Raw genomic sequence first — 5,000 nt, forward strand, 5'->3', positions numbered from 1 at the left:
AGAGCGGTGCGGGGCCGGTCGGAGCGCAACCTTTTCTCGGTGGCTGGCGGGCGAGAGAGTGCTGCGTCGCCGGCATCGGCGTCGAAAGAAGCCGAGCCGAAAAAAGTTAAAGTACAAACGTGCAAGCATACTAACCTAACCCTAGGTAAGGCATGTCAGAGCGAAAGACAGTAAACTCGAATGAGCCAAGAAAGAGCGGTGCGGGGCCGGTCGGAGCGCACCCTTTTCTCGGTGGCTGGCGGGCGAGAGAGTGCTGCGTCGCCGGCATCGGCGTCGAAAGAAGCCGAGCCGAAAAAAGTTAAAGTACAAACGTGCAAGCATACTAACCTAACCCTAGGTAAGGCATGTCAGAGCGAAAGACAGTAATTTCGAATGAGCCAAGAAAGAGCGGTGCGGGGCCGGTCGGAGCGCACCCTTTTCTCGGTGGCTGGCGGGCGAGAGAGTGCTGCGTCGCCGGCATCGGCGTCGAAAGAAGCCGAGCCGAAAAAAGTTAAAGTACAAACGTGCAAGCATACTAACCTAACCCTAGGTAAGGCATGTCAGAGCGAAAGACAGTAATTTCGAATGAGCCAAGAAAGAGCGGTGCGGGGCCGGTCGGAGCGCACCCTTTTCTCGGTGGCTGGCGGGCGAGAGAGTGCTGCGTCGCCGGCATCGGCGTCGAAAGAAGCCGAGCCGAAAAAAGTTAAAGTACAAACGTGCAAGCATACTAACCTAACCCTAGGTAAGGCATGTCAGAGCGAAAGACAGTAAACTCGAATGAGCCAAGAAAGAGCGGTGCGGGGCCGGTCGGAGCGCACCCTTTTCTCGGTGGCTGGCGGGCGAGAGAGTGCTGCGTCGCCGGCATCGGCGTCGAAAGAAGCCGAGCCAAAAAAAGTTAAAGTACAAACGCGATGCTAATGAGCGAGCCGTTGTCTCGACTAATATGTAGGGGGCGTTCGATCGAGCGTCTGGCTTGAGCGCTTGTCGGCCTAGCAGAACGGTCGCATTGTTATGCCCGGGTTTTAGGCACCGCTGCAGGCGGCCGGCAGAGCTCTTGTTTGTGCGAAACTGAATGGATCGAGCCCGAGAGAGGGCGAGCAAAGAAAAAACGCAAATCGCTCCGCCTGGCACTGCCGGCGAGAGCGTGGACGTCGCGGCCAGCGACTGTCGAAGCTGAGTACGGCCGCAGGCGATCGCCTCGGTCTTAAACGAATGCGACGAGCACGCGCCGGGCGGCCCAGCAAGGGCCGAGCGCAGCTGTCGCAGCTATCTGGTTGATCCTGCCAGTAGTGATATGCTTGTCTCAAAGATTAAGCCATGCAGGTGCAAGTACGAGTTCTCGTAAAGCGAAACTGCGAATGGCTCATTAAATCAGTCTTGGTTTATTTGGTCTCGTAAGCGAAGTGGATAACTGTGGTAATTCTAGAGCTAATACATGCATTAAGCGCCGACTTCGGGAGGCGCGCTTTTATCAGATCAAAACCGACCGGGTTCGTCCTGTGACGTTTGATGACTCTGGATAACCACGCGGATCGTACGGTCTCTGCACCGACGACGTATCATTCAAGTGTCTGCCCTATCAACTGTCGAAGGTACGCTACGTGCCTACCTTTGTGATAACGGGTAACGGGGAATCAGGGTTCGATTCCGGAGAGGGAGCCTGAGAAACGGCTACCACATCCAAGGAAGGCAGCAGGCGCGCAAATTACCCATTCCCGACACGGGGAGGTAGTGACGAAAAATAACAATACAGGACTCTAACGAGGCCCTGTAATTGGAATGAGTACATCCTAAAACTCTTAACGAGTATCCATTGGAGGGCAAGTCTGGTGCCAGCAGCCGCGGTAATTCCAGCTCCAACAGTGTATGCTAAAGTTGTTGCGGTTGAAAAGCTCGTAGTTGGATTTTGGGCGAGCGCCGCCGGTCCGTCGCAAGGCGTGTCACTGGTTGCGTTCGCCTCACCTTCGGTTCTCCGTCGGTGCTCTTGACTGAGTGTCGGCGGTGGCCGATAAGTTTACTTTGAAAAAATTAGAGTGTTCAAAGCAGGCTGTTCGCCTGCATAGTGTTGCATGGAATAATGGAATAGGACCTCGGTTCTATTTTGTTGGTTTTCGGAGCACGAGGTAATGATTAAGAGGGACAGACGGGGGCGTCCGTACTCTGCCGTTAGAGGTGAAATTCTTGGATCGGCGGAAGACGAACTACTGCGAAAGCATTCGCCAAGAATGTTTTCTTTAATCAAGAGCGAAAGTCAGAGGTTCGAAGACGATCAGATACCGTCCTAGTTCTGACTATAAACGATGCCAACTAGCGATCGGGAGGCGTTACCATGACGACCTTTCCGGCAGCTTCCGGGAAACCAAAGTCTTTGGGTTCCGGGGGAAGTATGGTTGCAAAGCTGAAACTTAAAGGAATTGACGGAAGGGCACCACCAGGAGTGGAGCCTGCGGCTTAATTTGACTCAACACGGGGAAACTCACCCGGCCCGGACACAGGTAGGATTGACAGATTGAGAGCTCTTTCTTGATTCTGTGGGTGGTGGTGCATGGCCGTTCTTAGTTGGTGGAGCGATTTGTCTGGTTAATTCCGATAACGAACGAGACTCTGGCATGCTAAATAGTTACGCGACCTTCTCGGTCGGCGTCTAACTTCTTAGAGGGACTAGTGGCGTTTAGCCACACGAGATTGAGCAATAACAGGTCTGTGATGCCCTTAGATGTCCGGGGCCGCACGCGCGCTACACTGAGTGAAGCAGCGAGTGTCTAACCTAGGCCGAAAGGTCCGGGTAACCCGTTGAACCTCATTCGTGATTGGGATAGGGACTTGCAATTGTTTCCCTTGAACGAGGAATTCCCAGTAAGCGCAAGTCATCAACTTGCGTTGATTACGTCCCTGCCCTTTGTACACACCGCCCGTCGCTACTACCGATTGAATGGTTTAGTGAGATCCTTGGATCGGCCCCGTCGCGGCTGGCAACGGCCGCGTCGGCGTGTCGAGAAGACGATCAAACTTGATCATTTAGAGGAAGTAAAAGTCGTAACAAGGTTTCCGTAGGTGAACCTGCGGAAGGATCATTACCGAAGGTGGTGGTAGGCCCCGGCCGACCGCGCACTTAATTGTCTTTGGGTGCCGCCGAGAGGGCGGCCGTCAATCGGGGTTCCGCCCCGTGCGACACGCGTAACACGTTGGCATAGCAAGGCAGCCGAGTGCGATGGTGGCTTCTGGGCACCGCGCTCGATGTGCCGCCGGCCCAGCCCGGCGGTCGCTCGGCGCCGTTTGTTGGTGTTTTTGTGCAGTTGTTGTCGGTGGTGGTTTTGTGGTCGATCCCACAGTGTGACGTCCGCGCGCTTCGGCGCCGGGCGAAACGTCGAGGACGACTCTTAACGGTGGATCACTCGGCTCGCGAGTCGATGAAGGACGCAGCCAAGTGCGAGAAGTAATGTGAATTGCAGAACACATTGAACGTCGACCTTCTGAACGCGAATTGCGGTCTCGGGTCAATCCCGGGACCGCGTCTGCCTCAGGGTCGCGTTCGTCCTCACCCGAGGGCCGTCGCCTGGCCTCTGCGAAGACGGCCGGGCGTCGCCCCAAGTTGAAGCGGTCGCCGAGCTTTCTCGGCGCGACCGCGTGTCCCGTACACCGCCGGCCCCTCGACGTGTTCAACTACGTTCGAGGGGCGGGTCCAGGTCGGTCGGTCCGGTCACGAGATCAAGACCGACCGTGGGCCAAGGCGGCGACGGTACGCGCTCGGTCGGCGCCGGCGGCGACGACTTGCGATGCCAGCGGGCCGTGTAAGAAGCGGCCCGCTTGACACATACGACCTGAGTTCAGGCGAGAGCACCCGCTGAATTTAAGCATATTATTAAGCGGAGGAAAAGAAACCAACAGGGATTCCCTGAGTAACGGCGAGTGAACCGGGAAGAGTCCAGCGTCGAATCTGCGCGCTTTTCGAGCGCGCCGAGTTGTGACGTACGGAAGTCCCAGTGCGGCTGACGGCGAGCGCCGGTGTCCTTCTGATCGAGGCCTCGTCCCACGGCGGGTGTTAGGCCCATAGGGGCGCTTGCCTTGGCCGCTTCGGGTCTTCTCGGAGTCGGGTTGTTTGGGAATGCAGCCCAAAGCGGGTGGTAAACTCCACCTAAGACTAAATACGGTCGCGAGACCGATAACGGACAAGTTTCGTGAGGGAAAGTTGAAAAGCACTTTGAAGAGAGAGTTCAAGAGTACGTGAAACCGTTGAGAGGCAAACGGGAGGGCCCGTCAGGTCGCCGGCTCGCTTTCAGTTGGGTGCGGGGGCGCGCCGTCTCGGTTCGCGGACGCTTAAGGCGCCGCTGCCGAGTCGGCTCGCGCACCGTCTCAGCGCACTAGCGACCGGCGCGGGTCACGACCGGTTTGCCGTCGGTCTAAGTCCCCGCGCGAAGGTGGCCTCCGCTCCGGCGGGGGTGTTACAGCGCGCGGGCGGTGCGGCCCGGCGGCGGATCGAGGAAAGGATGCCGCGCGCTCTCTGTGTGCGGCCGTCGCCGTTCGGCTGGCTTGTCGTTCGCCTGCACTGTACGCAGTGCCGGTGTTCGGCGGGCTGCCGCTTCGGTGGCGCGCCGTCGACGCGCTCGGGGTCCGTGGCCACGTCGGCCACCCTCCCGACCCGTCTTGAAACACGGACCAAGGAGTCTAACATGAGCGCGAGTCGTCGAGTGGTTCGAGACTCGCAGACGAAATGAAAGTGAAGGCGGCCTTTGGCCGAACGAGGTCGGACCCGGAGCCCCGTGCGGGCGCCGGCGCACGACCGGCCGATCGCACCCGCTCTGCCGGGGCGGTCGCGCAAGAGCGTCCATGTTGGGACCCGAAAGATGGTGAACTATGCCTGGGAAGGTCGAAGCCAGAGGAAACTCTGGTGGAGGACCGTAGCGATTCTGACGTGCAAATCGATCGTCCTATTTGGGTATAGGGGCGAAAGACTAATTGAACCATCTAGTAGCTGGTTCCTTCCGAAGTTTCCCTCAGGATAGCTGGCGCTTTGTCGCAGT

The 5,000-nt window shown here is 57.7% G+C and overlaps 2 non-coding genes and 1 pseudogene across 2 annotated transcripts; all 3 read left to right on the forward strand.

The window, feature by feature from the left end:
- The first annotated feature begins 1,246 nt into the window (after nt 1-1,246).
- Nucleotides 1,247-3,056, forward strand: LOC144413285 (small subunit ribosomal RNA). The gene has a single exon (XR_013469319.1). It is a non-coding gene; the product is annotated as a small subunit ribosomal RNA (ribosomal RNA).
- A 298-nt stretch (nt 3,057-3,354) lies between these two features.
- On the forward strand, nt 3,355-3,508 carry LOC144413205 (5.8S ribosomal RNA). The gene has a single exon (XR_013469242.1). It is a non-coding gene; the product is annotated as a 5.8S ribosomal RNA (ribosomal RNA).
- Nucleotides 3,509-3,796: 288 nt separating this feature from the next.
- The window catches only part of LOC144413571 (large subunit ribosomal RNA), a 3,021-nt pseudogene continuing 1,817 nt past the window's right edge, over nt 3,797-5,000 (forward strand).

The sequence above is a fragment of the Styela clava genome, chromosome 15, assembly GCF_964204865.1.
Source record: "Styela clava chromosome 15, kaStyClav1.hap1.2, whole genome shotgun sequence".
Taxonomy (NCBI): Eukaryota; Metazoa; Chordata; class Ascidiacea; order Stolidobranchia; family Styelidae; genus Styela; species Styela clava.